General features: G+C 37.4%; 1 non-coding gene across 1 annotated transcript; it reads right to left on the bottom strand.

The window, feature by feature from the left end:
• Positions 1–529: 529 nt before the first annotated feature.
• On the bottom strand, positions 530–666 carry LOC111757167 (small nucleolar RNA SNORA2/SNORA34 family). The gene has a single exon (XR_002791533.1). It is a non-coding gene; the product is annotated as a small nucleolar RNA SNORA2/SNORA34 family (small nucleolar RNA).
• Positions 667–10,681: the final 10,015 nt, after the last annotated feature.

The following is a 10,681-nucleotide window of genomic DNA, read 5'->3' as shown; positions in this document are numbered from 1 at the left end:
ATGTAAGAGATATAAATTTCAAAGCTATACCACCTGAGATGTTCACTATCTATCGTATTGTCTCTTGTTTTCTTCCAACTAGTTGTCTGTATATTTGCATACAGATAATTCATACAAAATAACATAGTATAAAACTGATCTGAACAAAATGAGGAAGGGGTTTTAGGTCTTCAAAACCAGACAATAGGGAAGTCACTAATGGCTGTCATTGAGTCTCTCGTTCTCTTCAAAATAGCTGACCATACTTTCATGTATATTGAAACTCAACAAAACAAAACAGGCAGGGGGGAGGGGTTGCTTGGTTTTCTGGTGCTGTGGGTCCCAGTAAATGCCATTGGCTCCCATCCTGGGCCACTGTAGCCTGTCACACTCAGCAATGTTCCCCAGAGGGAGAGGGGTTGCTTGGTTTCCTGGTGCTCCAGGTCCCAGCATGGAGTGGGTCCCAGTAAATGCCGATGGCTCCTGTCCTGGGCTGCCGCAGCCTGCCATGCTCACAGCCACTCACTGGGGGGAGGGATTGCTTGCTTTAAGCTATTTCTTTCTAATGAATTGACCATTTCACTGCCCAAGTTCTGGAATGGCCAACAGACCATAGAAAGACATCTCTTTAGGCATCTGCTTAAAACCAACAGCATGAGGAGGCTGCCGGCCTTGATTCAGGGCCAGCATTTCATGTGTTTATAGGAATATGTTTTGTTTTGCCTTGCTTTGTTTTGTTTCTCCCTCTAATATTGAAAGGATAGAAATACATGTAGAGACTCATGCATGTGCAGAACCTATAAACAGTTTATAAGAACTGATCTTATAATGCACGATGCAATGAACAAATACTTTAAAGAAAAAGAGACACTACAGTACCCAGTGCTGGTCCCGTATTGTCTTGACGTGAAATCCAGCAATACTATTATTCTTTGTTCAGAGTGATTTTAGCTTGCTTTGGTTTGTTTAATCTCAACACACATGAAGATATGCATAATTGCATGTATTCTTAAGTGCATAGGATTGTTAACCATATTACTAAGTTTTTGTTGGATAGTCAAACAGAACTGTTTGCAGTTTCACTATTTGAATGTCCACTTTGTATGCCCCAGTTTTGTAACTTGAACAACTATTTGTAAGAGGACAATATGTAATTATCAACTAGTGATTTCTTACTGTTTATTTTTTCTTTTAAATTATGTATTATTTCTACCCTTTTTCTGTTTTGTTTATTCTTTCTTTAAATAAAAAAAAGAAACGAAAAAATAGAACTCTGAACTGAGGCTTAGGGGTGCACATCTGTAATACCAGCACTTGGGAGACTGAGGCATGAAGATCACTTGAGTTCAAGGCCATCATGGGCTATATAGTGAGATTTTGTCTCAAAAAAAGGGACTTTTTCTGGAAGTCCCTTTCCAGGAAGATGGCAGAGCAGTAAGCACCAGAGAAAGCAGTGTTATCTGAGAGTCATCATCCAGACACTGGATTGTAACATTGTGGGGAAGACAAGAAGGAAAGAAATGAGTCCCCTGGACCCAAGAAGAAGCTTAAATGTGAATTGAAGTCCACATAGAGAGTAAAAAGAAAAACTTAATGAAGAAGAAGGCAGTAGGTGGTGGTACCTTCACCCTGAGATGGTACTCACCATGCGAGAGGAGCTGCTGGCACCTGGGGATGCCTGGTCATAGTGAGGGTGATAGCTGGTGATCCCAGAGGCCTCTGCAGAGAGATGCAGCACTGGAGGGGAGCAGTCAATGTAGAGGACCACACTGGCTGGTAGTGAATGCAGAGGACTCAGTCCTTCCACAGGAGAGAGTAGTTAGCTGGGAGCCATTTTGGGCCAGATAAGCCCAGAACCCAGAACTGTTGTCAGCTTCTTCTAGCACCTCCTAGCTGGGCACAGACTCATGGAAATTGCTTGGACTGCAGTGAGCCCAATGAGTCTGGTCTCAGGGCAGTCGTGCCAAGGTTATCCACTACAGCATAAAGCAGTTGCTGCTTTGCTGGGATAGAGTGGCACAACTGGGAACTCTGTCTCCACAGGCTGTCTACTAGTGAAATCAGAGAGAATCCTGGGAATGGACGCTTTGTTTTTCTTTTTCTTTTTCTGTTTGTTTTGGTTGTTGTTTGTTTGTTTTTCTTTTCTCTTTACCCTTCATTGTTTATACATGAGTGTGAAAGTGGTTCCTAACTTCTTTGTGGGTTGTGTTTCATTCTTCCTTTTATGTGTTCCACCTCTCTTTTCCTTCAGCCTTCTGCACCAGTTTCCCTGGGACTTGAATAACTATTTCTAAGATGACAATATGTAATTTATCAACTAGTGATTTCTTGGCATTAATTTCTAATGAAATTCTGTATTACTTCTACACTTTTTTGTTTTGCTTTTTTTCTTTAAATAAAAATAAATAAAAAATAAAGTAGCAAAGTTGGTGTGATTTCCCTTTGTCCTCCAACCTTACATCTAATCTCTTTCTCTTCTTCTGCTTTTCTATTTTCTCCTTAATCCACTTTAAATTTTATCCCCAAGGGCAAAATGGACACATTATAGCCTTTTATATCATTATCTGGTTTGTTTTACATTTTGTTATATAACCACAAATCTAGTTCACACTGTTAAAAGTTACAAATTAAAGGTTAGCTCAGTTTGTTGTTTTCTAGGCTGTGTTTGATGTTGTTGGTACCACTACAGCCAAAATTGACATAATTGTTCTAAATAGCTGTTAGTTCTGATAATCCTTGACTGAGATTAACTAAGGGTCACAGAAAACACAGTACCAAAGAACCAGTGAAATTGAAAGGGAAGCAATACTCCCAAATTCATTACTGGAAGCAAGCGTTACCCTGACACCAAAACCAGAAGAGGATGCAACTAAGAAAGAGAGTTATAGGCCAATCTCCCTAATGAACATTGATGCAAAAATCTTCACTAAGATACTGTCAAACAGACTGCAGGAAGTAATCAAGAAGATTGTATACCATGATCAAGTGGGATTCATTCGAAGAATGCAGGGATGCTTTAACATATGTACAGCCATAAATGTAGTACATCTTATTAACAGAGCCAAGGACAAAAATCATATGAGCATCTCAATAGATGCTAAAAAGCTTTTGACAAAGTGCAGCATACATTCATAATAAATTTCCTACAAAAATTGAAATAGGTTTTATTTCAATCTGATAAAAGCTGCCATCTATGATAAACCACCAGCAAACATCATACTAAATGGACAAGAACTGAGTGCTTTGTAAAACCAGGAACAAGACAAGGATGTCCACTGTCTCCATTCTTATTCAGTGTAGTCCTGAAAACTTTAGCCAGAACAGTTAGACAAGAAAAAGAAATAAAAGGAACAATAATGATAGGAAAGAAGCAGTTAAATTATTATTTGCAGATGACATGACATTCTTCATGGAAGACTCCAAAAACTCCACTAAAAATTGCTAGTTTTAATGATCAAATTGAGTAGCATAGTTGGATACAAAGTCAACACTCAAAAATCAATAGTCTTCCTATACATGAATAAAAACTCAGAGAAAAATGATGAAAACAACACCTTCCACAATAGCATCCAAAAAATGAAATAAATAGGAATCAGTCTAACAAAGGATGTCAAAGAACCTCTACATTGAAAACTACAGTACTCTGAAAAAGGAGACTGAAGAGGATATCAGAAAATGGAGAGATATCCCATGCTCTTGGGTAGGAAGAATCAATATAGTGAAAATGGCCATACTTCCAAAACTGTTATACAGATTCAGTGCAACTGCAACCTAAATTCCAATAGAATATCTCACAGAACTAGAGAAAACTATCCTAAAATTCATCTGGAATCAGAAGAGACCTAGAATAGCAAAGGCAATCCTGGGTAACAAGGACAAGGCAGGGGGCATCACAATCCCCGAGTTGAAATTATATAATAAAGCTACTGTGATTTAAAAAAACAGTGTGGTACTAGCAAGAAAAAACCAGACCTAAAGGTCAATGGAACAGATTAGAAGATGAAGAAACAACTCCAGATACACTAAGCCACCTTATCTTTGACAAAGGTGCCAAATGCATTCACTGGAAGAAAGATAGCCTCTTTAATAGATGTTGCTGGAAAAACTGGCTCTCTACACGTGCCAAAGATTAAAACTGTACCCATATCTTTCACCATGTACTAAACTAAAATTAGAATGGACCACAGATCTTATATTAAAGCAGAAACATTAAATCTGCTGGAAGATAGAGCAAGTAAAACTCTTGAAAACATTGGTGTAGGCAAAGACTTTAAGAACAAAACCTGGATTGCACAGAAACTATCACAAAGACTGAACAACTGGGATCTCACCTTTTGTATAGGAAAAGAAACCACCAACAGAGTGAAGAGACAACCCATAATGTGGGAGAAAATGTTTGCCAGCTATTCCTCAGACAAAATATTACTATCAAGAATATATAAAGAATTCCAAAAAATGAAACCTCCCAGATTCAAAGACTCAATCCAAAAATGGGCATCTGAAAAAGCTGGACGTGATGGCTCATGCCTGTAATTCCAGCACTCAGGAGGCTGAGGCAGGACTATTGTTGCATGTTCAAGACCAGCCTAGGTTACAAAGTGAGCTCCAGGCCAGCCTGAACTGCATAGAGAGACCCTGTCTCAAAAAGATGAAAAAAAAATTGGGCATCTGAGATGAATACACACTTCTCAGATGAAGAAATACAAAAAGCAAATAAATATGTGAAAAAATGTTTAACATCACTGGTATCCAAGAGACACAAATTAAAACAACACTAGGCTTTCACCTCACCCCAGAAAGAATGGCTACTGTCAAGGAAATCAAGCAATAACAAATGTTGGAGTGACTGTGGGGAAAAAGGAACTCTTTTCTACTGTTCATGGGAATGCAGACTGGCACAACCACTGTGGAAATCAGTGTGGAGATTCCTCTAAAAAAACAAGGATTAGAGGTTAAATTCAACCCACATAGTCCCCTTTGGGGTATCATCCCAGAAGAATTTAAAACATCATACCACAGTGATATATGTGCATCCATGTATATAGAAGCACAGTTTGTAATAGTCATATCTTGGAAACAACTTAAATGTCAATTGACTGAGGAATGGATAAAAAAGATGTAGTATTTTTATTCAATGGAGTACTACTCAGTCATAAAGAAGGACAAACTCGAAACTTTTATAGGTAATGAATGCATCTTGAGAGGATATTCCTTAATGAGATAAATAAGACACACATGTGTATGCATCATATTGTTTCATTAGTGTGAGAAGCTGAAGGAAAATATATATGTATATGTATATAAAATGATAGTTAAGATAATTATATTGCTAATTTCTCTGAGTTCATTCAAGAGAAAAATTTATGTTGGAACTTTTCAGACAGTTGAATGCAGATGTCTTGTGCTCTGAGTGAATGATTTGGGAATGACAATGCACAATGTATATACAAATGTTGCCCCTTGGTTGATGCATTTTGAAATTTTATTGTAGTTTTTGTTCTTCTTCTTTTTTTTATCCAAATAAAGTGGATTTGGAAAAAAAGTACTATGAAAAAGGGATATCAAAGAGGGCATTAGAAAATAAAAAGACAACACACCAGAAATCTCTGAAAAGACAAGTGAAATAAAAAACAACTCCATGAGGCTACCGAGGAAATCAAATTAGAAGTACTCTCCCCTGTAAAGATAGAAATAACAACCTTAGTAAAGGAGTTGCTGAGCACAGCTAAAGAATAAATAGAGAAAGAAGTACAGGAGCACAGGAAACTGATTGAAACCTTGAATGAACAATATAGAAAACAAGCAGAATTCAAGAAACAAACTCAAAGAGACATCCAAGAAACAAAATATTCTATTCAGAGATGGGAAAACTGTCTAAATGAAGCTGAGGATAGGATTTTGGACCTTGAGGACAAGATGGCCATTAGCGATCAAGAAAGGATAAAACTTTTTTTAAAAATAACAAAGCAGCATGAAATGACAATCCAAAGCTTCAAGATGATGCCAAGAACAACAATATAAGATTAATAGACATCAGTGAAGATGCAGGAATCAATGCAAATGACATAACTAAAATATTCACAGAAGTAATAGCAGAAAATGTCCCAAACATGGAGAAAAAATCTGATATGCAGATAAGTGAGGCATATAGAATGCCAGTCACAACCAACATAAATCTACACCCAGAAATATAATAATTAAGATCTCAGACATACAGCATAAAAACAGAATACTAAAAGCTGTTAGAGAAAAGACACAACTCACCTGTCAAGGAAAGCCCATTAGAATCACAGCAGGCTTTTCAGCACAAAACCTCAAGTCAAGACGAGGTTGGAGTGAGGTATTTCAAACCCTGAAAGAAAACAACTTTCAACCCCAACTGATGTTCCAAGAAAAACTTTCATTCAAATTTAATGGAGAAACAAGATACTTCCATGACAAAGAACAACTGAAGAAATTTATGTCCACCAAACCAATCCTAGAAAGAGTATTGAAAGACATACTAGATAGAGATGAAAATGACCACAATCCCCAGAACAGCAACAGAAAGAAACCACCAGGTAGGACAAGCAATTAAAAGGGGGAAAAGCAGAAAGCAAACAACTGGAACATAACATGGCAAAATTGAGCTAGTACATATCAGTGATATCCATAAATGTAAATGGCCTCAATTCACCCATCAAAAGAAACAGGTTGACAGAATGGACCAAGAAACATGATCCCACAATATGCTGTATACAAGAAACACATCTGATCCAAAAGGAAACTCATAGATTATAAGTCAAAGGATGGAAAAGAGTATTCCATGCAACAGGAACACAGAAAAAAGCAGGGATAATTATTCTAATAGCAGACAACATGAACTTCAAACCTAAAATGATTAAAAGAGATAAAGAAGGTCACTATATACTCATTAGTGGAAAAATTCAAGAGGAAGAACTAATAATTATAAATATATATGCACCAAATACAGGAGCACCCAACTATATAAGACAGAAACTAATGGATATGAAAAACCAAATACACAAGAACACAATTATAATAGGAGACCTTAACAGCCCATTGTCACAAAGAGATAGATCAACCAGACAAAAAGTCAGCAAAGAAATAATAGGACTGGGACTTCTGGGAGAACTTGGCAGACAGATAGCAGCAGCTACAGAGGCTCTCTGAAAGACTCAGCTTAGAATCCAGGAATGGTGTGGACTGAGGAATGCTAAGAAAGAGGAGATATACCCTGTTGACCCAAGAATAAACTGGGCTGAGAGAAACCAACTGGGAATGCAATCCTCGTGCTATAACAGGAACAAATAAAGCCTCAGCGTGGAAGCTGGGGCCCACGCCATTGGAAGCTGCCACCGCTGCAGCTTTTGAATTGGCTCAGCAGGGAGAGAGACACGCGAAAGCTTGGAATGGGAATTGGTGAACGGAGTTGAGAGCAGGACGGGTGGGGAGCTGTGCATCAACCTGTGGTGAGTGAGGGAAACTGGGACTCTTCCACGATTTAGGAGGCTCCAACAGAGGACATTCTGGGACTGGGCAGACTTGCTGGAACAGGGCGATGTAGTGACTTCAGTCAGATATCCCCCTCTCAAGCAGGATTGGTGAGCAGTGCTTAGCCTATGTGACGCTGCTGGCTGAGACCAAATAGGCTAGTACAACCCAGGTCCAGCGCCTGGAGGTGCACCCTAGTGGTGAAGTCTTTGGTAGGTTGACCTGGAGGGGCGGGCCCCGCATAGGCTGTCCGGCCCGTAACTCCCTGGTGTTGCTACGGTGGGTGGGAACACCTAGCCAGTGCAATTCAAACAGACTGTGGCTGACAGGGAAAGAAGCTGGGCCTCCTATATATGCTTGTATATAAGGAACAAAGAATATGGGAAGAGGGAGCAACAAGAAAGGCTCCTCGGCCCCCAATCCTAAGAAACAGGCAATAGCAAACACGGCCCCAGTAGACATAGAGCGCTATCTCCAGAACCTCATAGACAAGTTCAGGAATGAAGTTATTAATGACCTGAAGCAAGACATAAGCAGAATAGTTAGAGAAATGCTAAGCACCACCCAAGAAAAAACAGATGGTGGAATGGAAGAACAGAAAAAAAGGGGAGAATTGTTTGATGGAGAAAATAGAGAAACCATAGAATACCTGGAGCAGGTTCAAAGAGATTACCAAGAAACTAAAAACTCTATCAAAAACTGGCATAACAGCTTGAAAGAAACTAAGGATAGATTATCTGAACTGGAGGGCAGATTTGTAATATGGGAGCATGAAATGAAAACCTCTTAAAAATAATAAAGAAACAAACAGCAATAATACAAAGACTAGAAGATGATAAGAGGATCTATAACTTAAGAATTAAGAACATAAAAGAAGAGGTAGGGACACAAACAAATGAACTACAAAAGCTACTCACAGAAATAATCCAGGAATATTTTCCTAATTTAGCAAAAGGTAAAGATACTCAGATGTATGAAGCATACAGAACTCCAGCCACTTAAAACCCAAACAGAGCTACACCCAGGCATATAATAATCAAAATTCCAGAAATCCAATATAAGAACAGAATATTAAAAGCCGTCAGAGACAAGAAACAGATCACTTACAAGGGAACACCCATCAGAATTACAGCAGACTTCTCAGCACAAACCATCAAATCATGAAGAGCATGGGGAGAAATAATTCAAGCTTTGAAAGATAATAACCTCCAGCCAAGATTGATATATTCTGCATAACTATCCTTGGAAATTGATGGAAAAACAAGGTGCTTCCAGGATAAAGAGGAACTAGGGGAATATACAACCACCAATTCAACTCTACAGAGAATACTGCAGGATATCCTAAAAAAGAAAAATACGAAGATTCGAGAAATAGTGGCAGAGAGGGCACAATGAATGGAGCAGAAAACAAAATGAAGAAGACAAACTGACAACTAATGACAGAAAAAGAGCTCAACAGAAATGAGGCAGAGAAGATTGGATGATACGAACAGCTACTTTGGAGAAAATGACGTCATAATAGGTAGTGCTGATTTAATATCATCTTGCTTTGAAGTCCCAGCAAGCTTTTGTTCTTCTGTCTCCATAGGTCTTAACATGTTGTATATTACTGAATTTTATTATATGTGATAGTATAAACAAAAACTTTTATAGACAAGGAGATTATACAGAAACCATTGTTCATTTTCTGTTAGTTGATTCTAAATACCCTGTAATACTGTCATTCTCTTGAATGATTTCACATTGTTTTGATATATTTGATGCTACAGTATACAAAGTTATACTCAAAGATTTCAAGGAAAGAGACAATATGGTAACTACTTTTATGTCGGGATTATCTTGAGATGAAACACTATTTTGCTTAAATGGTTATGTTTTGATCTGCGCTGTTTTGTTATTATGCCCTCTTTTATCTCAATCTCCATTTTATTTACTTTTTTATTTTTATCCTTTTAATTAAGGAAAAAATAAATAAAAAAAGCAGGATATATTATAGTAACACACTTTGATTTTCTATTAACTTGATTTGAAGCCCTGTATTGCTCTCACCATCTTGTTTTGACTGATGTTCCTCTATTCTGTTCTGCTTGATAGTACCAGGTTTGAAAGTTTAGGCAACAGCTGTGAAGATAGTGGGATTCATTATGATGCCCATTCTGGTTGACTATTATCTACTTTTGAAGACCTATAATGTTTCCCATGTTTTGGTTTTGTTGGTTTTGTTCTTTACTGTTTTTGTTCAATTTTATTATAACTGATGATATAGGTAATTCTATTTGAGATAGCAGGAGGTATTATGGTAACCATTGTTGATCAACATGTATTATGTTTTTATATTATCTATTATGTCCACCCTTTTGATTTGACTGACTCTGTTCTGTTATGTCACATTTGGTTTTACTCTCTTCCAAAAAGGTAATAAGAACCATGGGAGTAAAACCCAAAATATGTAATAGTCATTGTACAAAAGAGAGGAAAAGAAAGTGCTCTAAACAAAGTCATTGTACAAAAGAGAGGAAAAGAAAGTGCTCTATACATCTGCATGTATATCTAAGTGTGTAAGATAGACAATGATATTACTGAGTTTTGTTGGATCATTGGACAGAACTTTTTGCAGTCTCACTGTTTGAATGTCCACATTATATGCTTTAATTTTGTAACCTGAACAAATATTTCTAAGATGACAATATGTAATGCAGTAACTAGTGACTTCCTACTGTTTATTTTTTTCTGAAATTCTGTATAACTTGTACCCTTTTTCTGCTTTTTTTCCCTTTTTCTCCTTAAATAAAATTTTTTAAAAAATAACAGGACTGAATCATACCTGCAAGTAATTGGACTTGTTAGATGTTTACAGAGTGTTCCACTGAGCCACACCGGAATACACATTCTTCTCAGCTGTGTATGGGACATTTTTCAAAATAGACGATTTATTATCCCATAAAACATTCTTAAGTAACTGCAAATGTATTGAAATTATCCCATGCATAATATTTGACCATAGTGCACTGAAATTGGAAATTAATGGCAAAAGAAATTGTAAAACCTGCATAAATACATGGAAATTAAATAACGACCTTCTGAACAACCAGTGGGCTACAGATGAAATTAAAGAAGAAATAAAGCAATGCCTACAATTCAATGAAAATGCAGAAACAACATACTGCAATCTGGGGTGCAATGAAAGCAGTCTTAAGAGGGAAATATA

The sequence above is a fragment of the Cavia porcellus genome, unplaced genomic scaffold (assembly GCF_034190915.1).
Source record: "Cavia porcellus strain 051 isolate PalLab524CR breed Dunkin Hartley unplaced genomic scaffold, mCavPor4.1 scaffold_3, whole genome shotgun sequence".
In the NCBI taxonomy this organism is placed as follows: Eukaryota; Metazoa; Chordata; class Mammalia; order Rodentia; family Caviidae; genus Cavia; species Cavia porcellus.
This window is presented reverse-complemented; position numbering and strand designations above follow the sequence as displayed.